Below are 16,446 nucleotides of genomic sequence, written 5' to 3' on the forward strand. Positions count from 1 at the left end.
CTAGCAAACACACACACACACACACACACACACACACACACACACGAAAGAAATAGGGGAAAATGAAGACATTACAATGGAAGAAAATTACACACTTAGAATTCGTAATAAAATACCAGCAAGTCATATGTAATTATACATCAGAAAGAAAGAATACACAAAATAGAATGTGGTGATGCCAGTCTTGTTCAGATTATTGTGCACTACTGACAATGTACAAACAAAAAGCTACATGGCCATGTAAATAATACAGTAGAGGCATTTAATGAAATCTAACATCCATAACATGTACAAGACCCTGGACTAAAGTCCTAGTACTGCAAAAAAAAAAGTCAATCCCTATCCCTTATAAAACTCACAATCTAAAACTGAAGGAAATGTTTTCGCTCTGTAAGAGCACCCACAAGCATCTTACAGCTAGTCCTTCAGTGGACCAAAACTGAAATCTTTCCCCTAGCACTAGGAGCAGGCAAACACACTAGCTGTCATGTTTCTTTTATGTAATACCAGGGGGTTTCCACAGTATGAAACAGTAAGGAAAAAAACATTCAAAAAAGAAATAAAACTTTCCCTATGTATGTGAATGTTCTCGCAGAAAATCAAAATAATTGACCAATGTAAAACTTAGAAGTAAATTCAACAGTGTTTTAAAATGCAAAGCCACTGCTTCAAAAATCAACTGTATGGTAGTAATTAATGATAGTAAAGAGGCATTTTAATAGTATTTTTCAATAGCTATAAGAGATAAACTATATACTAACTTTCTTATCTACTAATACCCCTTTCCATTTTTATTCACTCATAAAATAAAATAATTAAAACTATTTATAATATATAAATATTGCAATATTCAAGAAGTCTGATTAAAATTATATTTTATCATCTTGAATTAGCTGCACAGAGACATTTCAATCCAACATATCATTTTCTGAGTATGATGTACCTTGATCAATGTCATCTTTTATAATTCTCCCCTATCACTCCCAATCCCACCTTTTAAAAAAAATCTGTTTGCTCTGGAAATGAGTCTCTTTCACTTCTTATGCACTATACATTTAAAATTTGTGTTCCGTTGATATATTTGTGGATTTAAATTTTTGCCCAAAGACCAGTCCTTAAGATTCAGCTTCCCCTCAAAGAAACTATTCTAGAGTTAGGAAGTTCCTAGGGTTTAATAGCCAAAACAGCTCAAAGAAGGCTGGACATATTCCCCAAACTAAGTCCCGTAGCCTAGGAATCCCTTCGTGGAACTTCAGAACACCCTCCCCTACTACCTACACTTGCAGAAAACCAGACAATTCAGGTCAAGAATGTGAATAATTCACTCAGTATTGAGCCGATCTTTCTTCCCCTTCCCACAATTTTCCCTCTAGGCCATTTTTGTTTCATGCAGGCAAGATTATTCTTCAATATCATGGAAATTCCTGGACTTTGAATGAGATGTTCTTTGACCCAAATATTTTGTGTGCCTTTCCAGTGAATAGTTTCCCATTCCTACATATCTGAATAAGCCAGAGAAAGAATGTATTCGCATTGTTCTTAACTTTCAGATGACTGCATTTGGGCTGGGTTGAAGCATGAACACTGAGTTCTTAGGCCCATCACTGATGTAACAGCTATTATCTGTAATTACATTCAGACATTACTATTCTTTACTCAGCCAACGTGTATTCAGGACTTGACAAACTTGTGATAACAAAAGATAGAGGTTATAAAAAAAATTGAATCCTATCTTTACTTTTGACCATTTGGGAAGGAGCCAGATATGATACACAGACACATAGTGCAAGCTTACAGATCTATTTTGTAATTTTTAAAATGCAATTTTAATTGACTTATTACAGTTTGGTACAAAATAACCCATACATTTGTGTTAATATAAATAATGATCACAACCAGTTACTAGTAGCTCACTCCTGTAATCCTAGCTACTCAGGAGGCTGAGATCTGAGGATTGCGGTTCAAAGCCAGCCAGGGCACTAAAGTCCATGAGACTCTTATCTTCAAACAACCACCGTAAAAACAGAAATGGTGCTGGGACTCAAGGGGTATGGCTGTAGCTTTGAGCTGAAGAGCTCAGGGACAGCGCCTAGGCCCAGAGTTCAAGTCCCACGACCAACCAAAAAAAGTGATAAAATAAAACTACTGATCACATCTTTAGGCAGACTTGGAACATGTGTTTAATTCACAGGGTAACTGGGCTTGTGGGTTTATCTGCCTAGGTTGCCTCCAAATCCCAGTCCTTAGATCTCAGCTTTCTGAATAGCTAGGTTTACAAGCATGAGCCCCTGGCACCTGACTTGAAATTAAGTTTTAATTATAATGAATATATTTTTCCATTTCTCATGGCTGGGAAACAGTAGTTTCTACCTGTACCAGGTAGACCTAGACCATATCGTACCTACCTCTTACCAGACTATCTAATAGAAATAAGTTGCAAGCCTCATATGTAATGAAAACTTCCAACTAACCACATTTAACAAGAAAAAAGAAGTTAATGAAACTAATTTCATATATATATATATATATATATATATATATATATATATATCCAGTCCAGGGGCTTAAATTCAGGACCTGAGCGCTGTCCTTGGGCTTTCTCAAGGCTAGAACTCTATCACTTGAGCCACAACACCATTTCCAGTATATATGTGTTTGTGTGTGTGTGTGTGTGTGTGTGTGTGTGTGTGTGTGTGTGGTGTTCCGAGGAATTGAACCATGGTCTTCATGCATTCTAGGCAGGCACTCTACCACTAGGCCAAACTCCCAGCCCCCAGATATATATTTTTTATTTGACCCAACCATTATGATATTTGTGTCCCCCCAAATTTCGTCTTAGAATTTAATCATCACGATGGTTTGGAGCTGCGAGTCTTCTGGGAGGTGATCAGGTTGTGAGGGTGGAGTTCTCATCAATGAAGCAGGAGACAAGCCATCACCAAATACCAGACATGCCTGTCCCTTGATCTTCCTCTCCCCTCTAGATGTGTGAAGACGAAGTTGATTATATACTTCCCAGTCTATCACATTTTGTTATTGCAGCTCAAATACTGTAAGATGTCATTGTATCAAAATGTGAGTTCTGCATCTACATAATCAGTATGAAGAAAAATACTGAGAAATTTTCTGTTCTTTTTTTCCTGTCTTCAAAATTGTGTATTTTATACTTACAGCATCACTCGATTCAGACATTAAGTTTTCATCAGAAATACCCAGTATTACTCGTACATATTTCTATTTCATAACATTTAAAAGTAGAAAAGTACATTCACTTTCTCAGGTTACTCTAAACATACCTAAACTTTGTGAAAAAAGAAAATATTTAGATTGGTTAAATCTGAGTTTCTTTGCTAATTGGGCAGCTGGTCCAACCAGAGTAAATTCTGAAAACTCCAACCAACAACCAGATTGGAAAGCATTATTAGGAGAAGAATGTGATTGGCTATAGTCCCATCCATTAACAACAAGCCAATTTGTTATAGTTTAGTTGCTTACAGCTTCATTCCTTAGTTGGGTAAAGAGCCGGCTACAACAGCCAACCAAATCTCAGTAATCATTTGGTCTCTTGGGCCAATTTCTACTGACCAGTCCAAAACTGTCTTTTCATACAAAATTTTATTTAATAAGTAAATAAAACATGTTGACATATTGAAGGGCTTTAATGGGCCAGTCTCCTTATTGTAGACTACATGGTATCATAATTAAGCATGGATTTCAGATAGGTTTGAAAGAGTCAGCCAGGTACCTCTGGGTCAGATCAGAAGTTTGAAGCTGGTCTTGACAGAAGAGTCGATGAGACAATATCTCCAAAATAACTAGCAAAAAGCAGGGTTGGAGGCATGACTCAGATGGCAGAGTACTAGAAAAAAGTGAGGAAGCCTCATGAGTAGCAAAGTATTACTTTATTTAGATAAGATGAGGATAGTAACAACTGAGGACTTACAAGTACCAGACAAAGAATGAAGGAGGCAATGAAGATGCTCAGGGCTATTTTTGTAAAAACAGACAGCAGGGCAGAGAGTTAATGCCAGCCACGAACACTGTGAGAAACATCACCATTGTCCTGAGGGTTTAATATCAAAAATATCTTTAAAAAATCTGAGGGCTCAGCGATTATATAGAGAGGTTCCTTTCTTGAATACTTGTTTGATGAACATGACATTTGAAATATTATGTAAAAAATCAATGTTTATAAAATCTAAAAAAAATCTGAGAGCTGCTCTTGATGCTGAAATGTAGCAGACAAAAAAAAAGTGGGAGAGGGAATTTATCAAAACTAAGGACTAAATATCTGTAGCAGGAATTAAAACATGAATCCATATTACCCTGAAATTATGTCTTTTCCACTGTGAAAATATCACAGGCCAGAGAGGACAAGGAACTGTGAAAAAATTGTACTTGTGTCAGGCAGAGCCTTTAGCGATTCAAGGAGCAGGACTATGTGCTTCCTTCCCGGAAGAATGCTCAATGTAGAGGCCTCAGGAGGGAAGTGTCTCCCTGGCAGCAAGGAGATTGCATGGGACAGGAAAGCCACTCAGGATGCAGCTGTGGAGCAGAAACCTCAGCTACAGTGATTTGCCTCTCATTAGCCCCTTGGTGGCAAGAACCCATTTCTCCCAAACTTAGGAGCTCCTAAAATAGTAGTTCCCAAAATGGGAACTCAGCTACCTGTTTGCGCTTCTGCTCATTTTGCTGCCCTAGCTTAATAATGAACTAATTTCTGAATGTGTCTGAAGTTCAGTCTCAGTGAGAACTGACATCAAATGGGTTCAGTCCATGAGTTAAGGCAGTCACGTGTGCGTATCTGGCACCTTGGCATGCTAGCAGCATATCTCAAATCAGGACCCGATCAAACAGCTCTGGACAGGACAGCAGGATGGTGTGGTGTCTAGTACCTGACCTTGAGGTCCTTTTATCAGAGAGAGGAGTGCTCTGGCATTGTGAACTTGTCAGGCAACTTATGGTGAGGTCTACAATCCTTCTCTACAAAAATTAATGCATATGTTCATTATCTGCAATATTAGACTTAAAAAAATCTACATGATCTATGGGCTGGGACTTTGGCCTAGTGGTAGAGTGCTTGCCTAGCATGCACGAAGACCTGGGTTCGATTCCTTGGTACAACATACATAAAAAAGCTAGAAGTGGTGCTATGGCTCAGGTGGTAGAACGCTAGCCTTGAGGAAAGCCCAAGGACAGTGCTTGGGCCCTGAGATCAATCTCCAGGACTGGCAAAAGAAAAAAATCTACATAATCTATATAGAAATGTCAGTATAAAAGATCCCAGCAATAAAGAAGATAAATCAATTGATTTAAAGTGTAGTCACCTTAAAGATTTTTATGCATCCCGATGTCAAAGTGTTTTTCAGAAGTCAAACTGAGGCTAAGCCAAGTGCTGATAACACACCTGTAAGCCTAGCTACTGAGGAGGTGGAGATCTTAAGAATGTGGTTCAAAGCCAGCCCCTGCAAAAAGTCTGTGAGATTCTTACCTTTAATTAACCAGAAAAACTAAAAAAGCTGGAAGTAGGGATGTGATGCAAAAGATAGAGGACTAGCCTTGAGAAAAAAAAGCCAGGCAGAGCATGAAGCCCTGAGATCAAGCCCTGGTACTGGCACCTCCCCACACACACCAAAACACACACACACACACACACACACACACACACACACACACACACACACACGTGTGTGTGACTAAAGTTTCAGAACTTGATTTTTATCTTACTAAGCATCTAAAACACATCTATCATTCTGAAGCCTTTAACTGATAACTATTAGAAAAACTGAGCAAAAAGTATTTGCATGACACCCTTGGTAAGGCAAAAATAGAAATCATGTATCTGTTTCTATGACTGGCTGCAAAAACAGAAATAACTACCATGCAGCTGAAATTTTAACATGAGAAGAAAGTACTAGTGAAGGGCCACCAGCTTGAAGCAGGATGTGTACCTTTGCTGAACAGATAGGAAAGAAGTAAAGTATTTTTAGAAGATGCCTTTTTATAGACCCACGCTTGCAATGGCAGGATTTGGAGTACAATGGCAGATTGAGTGTGTTTAAGACAGTTTCCTGTGGTCCTGCTATTTTTAGGTGTTTTATGGACATTTCTTCCTTAGGTTTTCCAGGCCTGCCCGGTAGGGTTTTCCCAGCTCTCCTTTGCATCTGCTTTTGGCCCCATCTCTGTCCTTCCTGCTCATATCCCTTATAATGTAGATATCCGGTTTCTCTGCCCAACTTTCCAACCCTAGACAAAGAGTTCATCCAGCAGCCAAATCGGCACAATGGTTTTGTAAACAGGGGACTTACTTGAGTTCATGATTCTCATCTTATTTGGGTTTTCATTATAGATTAAAGAACATTTTGGAATTTGATTTCATCAATGATTAAAATTTTAGAAGCTTTATTTGGAGCTGCACAGAGAAGAGTTTTTTTCTCCCCATAAGCTGACTCTTGCTCCAAGCCCAGAGAGACTTAGTTTTCCCTATTATCTCCCACCTATCTCTTGAAGTTATACAAACAGCTCTGGAACTTCTGGGGTGTCAGGAGAGGCACGGTAATCACTTTGGTCAAGGATAAGTGACATGCTCTTCCCTGTGTCATTTCACTGTGACTTGGACGCTTTGCTCACAAACACATCCAGATGCTGATTATGGAGATTACAGTACCAGGCTTAAATTAGAAAATTATAATTAAGCATTAAACACATCTCTGCATACATATCTCTAACAAGAGCTAGTCTGGCAATTAATTATTATGAAAGACTCACTCAAGCAGATCTCCAAGGAAAATGCCAGGAAAAAAGTGAATTTCTTGAATTTATATTTGTTTTATAAGACATTTCATATGTGTTTGATAAAAGTAGCAAAGTGTCTACTTATAATAAGGAAAAGCTATTATCTATTGTATTTGTATCCTGCTCTGGAAAGACACAGGCTACTAAGGTCTTCTGAAACATACATTTTATTTCCTAGCTTATAAATAGTAGAAATTTATTTCTCTTGTTTTGCAGTTCTGAATGCTAGTGAGACCAAGGGAACTACCAGGACAATAGCATACTAGGGCTTGACGATGGGCTTCTTTCAAGTTACAAGTAGATTAGTCAGTGTGTGTGTGTTTGTGTGTGTGTGTGTGTGTGTGTGTGTGTGTGTGTGTGTGTGTGTGTGTTGGATCTTTAACGCAGGGCCTTGAATTCTCCCTTACTTTTCTCACTTAAGGCTATCACTTTTCCACTTGGGCCATAGCTCCATTTCTAGCTTTTGAGTGGCTAATTGGAGACAAGAATCTCATGGACTTTTCTGCTTGTGTTAAACCATAATATACACCTCAGCCTCCTGAGTAGCTAGGATTATAAGTGTGAGCCACCAGCACTCAACAGGTAGTCAGCTCTTTTTTGCAGGGTCTCTCTATAAGGGAAGGGCAAAGCTAGAGTGTTGCCCTCTGTTAAAAGAACCCCTTTCCAGAATGTTTCCAGTAGATTGTAGCTTCAAAGAAGTTGCCTGTTTCTCAGTAATATGAAGTATATAGTTAAGCCTGCCTTTTATTACATTTAGGGTTGTTGTTGGTGTTGGTAGTGGTGGTGGTGTATGTGTGTACTTAAATACTTGTACAGACAGGCTTTAATTAAGCATGTGGGTTTGTGAGTAGAATGTATTTTGATAAATGTCACGCCTTCCATCAATTTTCCCTCATTTCTCCCAAACCCATCTATATGTTTCAAAACCAAATCACAAAAGAAAATTTCAAAACCAAAAATGTCCACTCCCTGTCACCCACCCCACTCCTACACAGACACTCTCACACAGCTCAGTGGATGTGGTCTCATTCTGCCCCACATTATCATCAAGTGAGTTTAAGTTGTGTGTCATCTGTTGAGTGTCCCCTGCCTTTCAGCTTGTGAAAAATCTCCCTCCCAAAAAAGCAAAAGCAAATGATGCCTCAGAAGTGAGGTAAAAATTAATGTGCTAATTTAAGGGATAAAGTGACAGTGTTAGAGCTGTGGAAAGGAGTGATGTCTTTCACAGAATTGGAGCAGCATTCTGGAGGAAATGAGTCACGCACACTCCATGCAGCATTGAGTTCGGTGTATGACTTGCATGCACGCGATTTCTTCAGCATCTGTCTCTCTGGAGCCTTGTGTCCTTGGCACCATGCACCTGTGGTTACCAAGTCTCGCTGTCCAAAATAAAATCTGACTTTACAGAATTTTGTATAAAAAATGATATCAAGATGAGAGTCCAGGTCCCTCTGCGGGACCGACGTCGTTAAGTAGGGGCAATCTAATCATTATCAAGCATTTATCAACCCCCGATTGCCCTATCCAACAACAACTACAACCACAAAATCATACAACAGGCCTACTCTTTGTCTCCTGATCTCTGGTGGGAGAAGAGAAGGCAAGAAGATGTAGTTTAATGTCCTCCAACTCTGTCTCCCCAAAATGGAAAGGTAAAGACATCACAAAACAAGTACAGGCCCTATAAAAAAAAAGTGGCTAGGAAGATAGTCTGTCTAGAGGGATATGTGGGTGACTTATGTCCTTAAGATCACATGCCTGGACTTATGAATTTCAGTGCTACCAAACAATCTCTTACTGTGTTTTTAATTCTCAGATTCTAATTGAGAATCAAAACCCAAATGATAAAGAGAGGAGCATTAGTTATCATCTCTGTAATTCTGGAAGACCAGGGTAGCAGCTGGTGGATAAATGTGGAGTACATAATGTTTCATTGCAGAAATAAAACCCTTACTCTCGGTTTCTTTTTGGCAGTTGGAAATTGTTTTAACTTTTATTTTTGTAAGTCAATGGGGATAAAGAAGGACGAAGGGTGGATTATATTATCCATTTCACTAAGCACGCTTTGGTTCCTAGAAAATAAACCTTTGGGGCTGTCTTCATTGTCAGTTCCTAGAGAACTTCTCTGATCTTGGAAATCACCATATTGGGAAATCTTTGAGGGATGCAGGTAGTATATGTGAATTTTAGAGCCCAACAGATGGGTTGTGAAATGGCCATAATTCTGGGAACAGTATTGATTAAAATTATTTAGTCATTTGTAAATGAATTTTCTACAGTGTGCCTTGAGTCACAATTTCAGTTGTACATTTTAGAAAAGACAAAAATAAGCCTTAAGTATTAAGTTTAATACTTAGGCTAGAGATAGAGCTCAAGAAGAGAACACTTGCCCAGTATATACATAGTCCTGGATTTGACCTTAAAACCTAAAAAATCTATCAAAACTAGAGCATAGTAGTACATGCCTGTAATTTTAAATACTTGGAAGAGGAGGTAGGAATATGTAAACAAAGGTAGTGGTAAGACCTTGACTCAAAAAGCAAAAGAAAAGATAAAAAGGTTGGGTGTATAGATCAAGAGGCAGAAAGATTGTGTATCATGTACCAGATCCTGGCATCAATCAAAATACAAAAATAAAACAAATAAAATACACCCAGCTGTATATACATACATATACATAAGGTTAAGTATTATTTTAAATAGAGACACTCTTGTGGATATAAGTTAAAAAGAGCTAAAAGCTTTTTTTTGTCTTGTTTCCTAAAAATATATTGCCTTTGCATAAAAACCGTACATAGACTATTTATTTCCCAAGGCGACTTCTTTTTCTCCTTGGTTTTAAAATTCTAACACTATTTTGCATTCTTAATGATAGCATTCATTCCTATGAATAAATTTACCATTTTACTTGCCCAATTTGAAAAGCAGAATTTTCTGGAACGCTGTTCAGTATGAGGTATCGCTGCTGCCTCCCCATGCTGATGTTTTAATTCAAATAGAAAAGCTCAGTTTTCCACAACTAAAAAAGAAAAGTTAAACTTTTCCCCATGTACTTGTATTTAATTGTTCTAAGAAAAGATGTCCATTTTTATTTGAGTATATATTTTTCTTTCTATAAAATGGTCATTTCTGACCTTTAGATCTTAATCCATTTTTAATATCTTGAAATACTATGGAGAGTTCAATAAGTATATTTTTGTAGACAGAGAACTGTATTCTGTGTGCACTGAGTGTTGGAGTTCTACATGTACCATCCTTTTGCCTGACATCTCATTTCCATGGAATCAGAGTTAATCCTAGCTACTTTGGAAGCTGAGATTTGAGGGTCCCAGTTCAAAGCCAGATCTCACAGGAATATCTGTGGGGCTCATATCTCTAATAAACTCCCAGAAAAACCAGAGTAGAGCTGTTAGTTCAAGTGGTAGAGTACTAGCCTTCGGCAAAAGAAACTCAGGGACAATGCCTAGGCCTTGAGTTCAAATTCAGTACATTTTGTGTATATGCATTTGAATAGTCTGAAGATAGAAGAAAAAATTATGGGCAGGTCTGAAAGATGCTTTATATTTTTCTAAGGTATCCATAAACATTTTTGTAGATGGGAGTAAGGTCCCTTCCACCAAACCAGTGTGCCTCTCGTTAAGAAGAGAGCCAACAGTGAGAACTGATTTAAGAGGACTGTCAAGTCTAACTTCCCTATCTCCTAGGACTACCTGAATTCTATCCTCTCTGGGAAGCTGGCCAGACCAGGGAGAGAAGGGCTTGTCTTCAAGCCGTCCTTGAGGCTCCATTGGTTTCTGGGCCTCATTCCCTGTCTCTCTTCTGGGTCTTTCAGTTGTCTACATGCCATTCAATTATCAGGGCTCTTACTTGCCATGGCCAGAAATCAAAATAACTTAGATTGCGAGGAAAGGAGGTGCAGAGAATTAGATGGTTAAGCAATAAAATGGCCAAAGAATTGGGTCTTTAGGAGTGCACAATTGTAATCCAGGCACTGGGGTGTAGAAGTAGGAAGATCCTGAGTTCCTGGAGCTTGAACTCAGGGCCTGAACACTGTCCTTGGGCTTTTTCCTCAAGGTTAGCACTTTGCCCCTTGAGCCACAGCATCATTTTTGGCTTTCTGGCTTTTTCTATGTATGTGGTACTGAGGAATCGAACCCCGGTCTTCGTGCATGCTAGGCAAGCACTCCGCCACTAGGCCAAACTCCCAGAGAGTTACACTTGCCCACTACCTGATGAATGTAACTGTAACCTCTCTATACATTAACCTGAATTTAAGATTTGAGAACTTAGAGATCTGGGTAGCTCCTGACATCTTAATCTCACAAAAAGAATGTCTGTCTTTCTCAATTTTGCTGAGTGGAATTCTGAATGCTTTTGCTAAATATTCTTATGTTGCATGCTTTAGAGAATTCCAGTTCTTCACAGACCCAGTGAAGGAATTTACCGATTGTATCCATTGGGAACTAAGGGCCAGAAAGCATGCGTAGCAATATTAAGATTTGAATCTAATCAAATTCCCAGTCTTCTGTTCTTTCATACTAGCCTCAAACACTGAAGTTTCGTATTCAGATATCTATATAGGAATTCCTTAATGCCACCAAATTAATTGAGGTGTGTTTTCTTTGTTTTTGCTAATGCTGGAACTTAGAATTCTGTGCCCTGGTGCTGTCCCTGAATTTCTTTTGCACAAGGCTAATGCTCTACCACTTGATCCACAGGTCCACTTCCAGCTTTTTCTGGGTAGTTAAATTGGAGATAAGAGTCTCACAGACAGTATCTCACTTGGTTATCTGATATATTTGATATATTTGTATTTGGTTATTTGAAATTGGATAGGGAATTGGGGAAAAAAAGATGAGGGGTGGAGGTGGGGAGGAGGGAAATGGGGACCAAGACATGAGAAAGGGTATCACTGTATGTGAATTAATGCACCTTCTATCTGGTGAATACAATGGTAACCCTTCTATTAATTACAATTAAAAATATATGAAAAAAAAGAGTCTCACAGACTTTCCTGTCTCAGGCTGGCCTCAAACCTTGATCCCCAGATTTGAGCCTCCTGAGTAGCTAGCATTACAGATAAGAGTCACCAGCACCCTGCACTGAGTTTTATGATCATAGGCTAGATATAATATTTTAGGTTACAATAGTTTTCTTCCCTCCCTCTCTTTGCCCTCCATTATTTGAAAAATGCTTTGGTTCATAGGTATGGACAATAATATCTGTTATCTATCTATCTATCTATCTATCTATCTATCTATCTATCTATCTATGTATCTCTCTTTCTGGGTATGTATGTGTCTGTGTCTGTCTCTCTTTCTCTCTCTGATGTCATGTAATAAGTGTTTGGTTCTATTCTAATGTGGTTTTATGTATTTAAAACCTGAGTTTGACTAGTCTACATTTGCTGTCCATGCTCACATAGTAATTGGTCATGAGGCACCATAAAAGTAAAATATTCTTATTATAGCAAATATCACACACAAAGAATATTCATCCATTTCTAACCATTTCCTTTCCTTCTCATTTACTGCTTAAGTACTTGGCCTTTTAAAAGCCATTGCAAGCAAATCAGCATGTAAAATATTTGCTATGTGTCCAAACTGAAATTTAATGAATTATAAAATATATATATAGCTTGTAAAATAACATTTTATGTTCCTTTATGCATAAGCTACTCCAGAAACAGACCCCTGGCTTCAAGGATAGCAAAGATCTTCACAAAGCAGAGATTATATTACTTCTGTGAGATTTCTAAATCTCCTCCATCCAGGACATGGCTCTTTCTTTGAACTAAATAAGGCAGAACCTTGTATGCTTTTTAAAAACCACAAAAAAAACCCTATTGTCTAGCACTTAAACTTTACTAGCTTGTACTTTCTATTCCATCAGAAAAAGCTAAAGTTCTATTTGTACAGAAAAAAATGATACTGATTTATTTTCAAAGAGGTGCTAAATCTTTTAACAGAAAAAGAGGACTTGAAGTTGGATTTTTGTTCTCATTAAAAACAAACTGCTCCTAGAAATGAATAAATAAGTGTTCAGTGACTGATATAAAAGAGGAATGCAATTTACTGGTTTTGGAGTTAAGAATAAATCTAAGAATAGTTTTACATGACAGAAAAGAATCTTTGAGTGTCTACAAGGCAAATTTTTCAGAAGGAAGCCTGCTGGGTGGAAGCCCTGGCTGTCAGGCTGTCGGGCCTACTGTCTGTCTGTGAGCTGTTAGCCTTATGTCCCTATGGTCCTTTTACCCTCCCTGCCATGGAGTCTGGCTATGGGACTGTCTGGTTCATTCTGAGGTTGATTGGCTACAGCTGGTCTCGAGGAAAAAAAATCTCTCTTCATATAACATTGAGATTCCCAAATTCTTCCCCTCCAGAATCCCCCCACAGCTGCAACAGCAGCCGGGAATGGGCTAGTTTATGCATTTGAGGGGAAGAACACCACTTGTGGTCGTGTCTGTCTGGAATCTCATTCTGTGTTTTCTGGAGATGTTTGACCCTAAACACTGGAAGTAATGAAAACATTTTCTTTGGTTACATGGGACTGGACCTCTTGCAGAAGGAATATGAAACTTTCCCCTTTCTATCTCAGTTTACTTTCTCTTGGCTTTCAGAATAAAATAATATAAACACATGTATGCATATGTGCATGCACATGCAGGTGCACACACACACACACACACACACATACACACCATACCTAGAGGTGCAGAAACTCAGCCACTAAGGCTTTAAGTGGCTTTTTATAACCTACTCAAGACGGAGCTGAATCAGTTCTCTCTCTCTCTCTCTCTCTCTCTCTCTCTCTCTCTCTCTCTCTCTCACACACACACACACACACACACACACACACACACACACACACACACACACACACTGGGGCTTGTACTCAGGGCTTTCCATTCTCACTTGGCTTTTTTTTCATATATTTTTATTGTAATTAATAGAAGGGTTACATTATGTTCACCAGATAGAAGGTGCATTACCTCACATACATTGATACCCTTTCTCGTGTTTTGGTCCCCATTTGCCTCCCCCACCCCCAACCTCACTTGGCTTTTTTCACTCAAGACTATTGCTCTATCACTTGAGCAGCAGCTCCATTTCTGTCTTTTTACTGATTTATTGGAGATAAAGGCCTCCTGCACTTTTCTGCCTGATCTGGCTTCAAATTTCAGTCCTCAGATCTGAACCTCTTGAGTAGCTAAGATTACAAGCATGAGCCACCGGTGTCTACCCTACCACTTACCTCTTTATTCTTCAACTTCTGTTCTCCCTACTCGGTCACTGTTTTCTCATTAAATGAATTGTTCCCTGACTCCAAGAATACAACAATCTGGGTTTCAGAAGATATGGACCCTGTTTCCATCTTGTGTGATACTATGTTTTGATTTAAAGCCTTAGTTGCTCTTTTTTTCTTCTTTTTTTTAAGGAGAATTCTTATTTCCTAACTTACTGTCAGGATAACTGAGATCATATAAAAACACTTACTGTGTTGTATGAGGCTACTTATTAGAAGTACTTAAAGTAGTCAGACTCAGAGACAGAAAGCAGAATGCTGCTAAGTCAGGGGTTTAGGGAATATAGAATGCAAGTTCATGTTTAATGTTTAAGCTTTACAAGATGGTAAAGCTCTGGAAATGGATGGTAGTGTTGGCTGCATAGCAATATAAAAGTACTTAATGAAACTGCACTGCACCATTAAAAATGATTAGGATGAAAAAGGTTTTGGTACATGTATTTTACCATTATTAAAAATAACAATACACAGTGTGCTGCCAGGTAATTTATGTTATCCTCTCTCCTTTCCTTGTCTTCTCTGTCCTTAATAAATGAACAAGGCCAGGCATAGTAATACACACTTGTAATCCCAGCTTTTGGGAGACTGAGGCAGGAGGATCACATGTTAAGGACAGCCTGAGGTATGGAATGACACTTTATCTTAAAACAAATTGTGAGGAGGTGAGGGGAAGGAAATGGGGGCAAAAGCATGAGAAGGGGTATCAATGTGTGAGAAATATTGTACCTACTACCTGGCAAATGTAACTGTAATCCCTCTATACATTCCCCCCAAAATTAAAAAAAAATCCAGCTAGGTGCAGGGTGTCAGCTACATTCATACAATTTAATCATAGGGATTCAGTAAACTGAGCTCAAGAGGGCTGTGGTTTGAAGCAAGCCTGGAAAGAAAACTTAGTAAGACTGGCTCCAGAATAACCATCATAAATCTGAACTAGAGATGTGGCTTAAGTGGTAGGGCACCAGCCTTGAGCAAGGAAGCTGAGTGAGAGCCAGAGCCCTGAGTTAAAACTAAAACTAACTATGGTAACACACACACACACACACACACACACACACACACACACACACACACACACACACACGGACATGTGAAAGACAATCCCTGGCAACTTGATTGGAGATTATCTAAAACACTCTGAGCTGGGCAGATCAGATAGTTTCACATAACCCTGAGTAGTGGGACTGTTTCCACTGTACACAAGTTCTAAACCACAAATTGTCAGGGATGTCAAGCCCTCAGAGAACAGCACATGCCTTATGTACACAAGAAAACCAGTGTGGGGGGAATTCCATGCTTTTACTGATATAACACAGCTTCACTTCATCTCCCCAGAAATCTTGATCTGCACTATCCCTGAAAGTTATGTGGTTCATTCTGTGACCTGAGGGAAGGGTTTTCTATCCTTTGATCTGATGACAGCAGAGACTGGATTATAAAACAATCCCTGACCATCAGTTGCTTCCAACAACTTTCCTAAGGTGTAATAACCTTTAGTAACTGCTCACATTTAAACTATACCACTTGAAGCCTTAATGTACCTGTACATTGTCAATCCATCATCACAATCAACATAACACCTCAAAAGTTTTCTTCTGACACTTTTAGTATTTTGGTCCATCCCACCAAGCAATCAGTGATGGAAATTCTGTGCATTTTCTTTTATAAATAGAAGCAAACATAGTTCATCTTTATCATCTTTTTTTGTGGGCCAGTACTGGGCTTGAACTCAATCAACCTTAAGCTTCTGCTTAGTTTTTTCCTCTCAAAATTGATGCACTACCATTTGAGCCACATCTTCACTTCTAGTTTTTTATGGTTAATTTGAGAAGCAGACTCTCAGATTTGTCTGCCTGGGCTGGCTTCAAATCATTATCCTTAGATCTCAGCCTCCTGAGTAGCTAAGATTACATGTGTGAGTCAGCATGCCGAGCTTTATCTTCTTCTAACCATCTTGGTTATTTGCAGCTTTATTTTTGTTGCTCATACAAATGATTCATTCTTGTTTTGCTGAGTAAAAAGCAGTCTATCACGTACAAATTACAGATTGCCCACAATCTTTTATTATCCAGATTCTACATCTACAGATTCAATCACAAATCAAGCAGATTTGAAAACTATTGCGTGAACACTGGCTATATGTACTTGGTCTTACTGTTATTCTCTGAACATTACAGTGTAACAGCTACTTACACTCAATCTCATGGTATCAGGTATTATTAGGCAGAGAGAATTTAAAGTATGTGAAAGGACATATGTAGGCTGCATGCAAAGAGTGTATCATTTTAAATAAGAAACTGGAACATCTGTGGATTTCAGTGTCTGCTTGAGATACTGGAACCCAAT

Source organism: Megascapheus bottae, chromosome 26 (genome assembly GCF_031878675.1).
Source record: "Megascapheus bottae isolate mThoBot1 chromosome 26, mThoBot2.hap1, whole genome shotgun sequence".
Classification (NCBI taxonomy): Eukaryota; Metazoa; Chordata; class Mammalia; order Rodentia; family Geomyidae; genus Megascapheus; species Megascapheus bottae.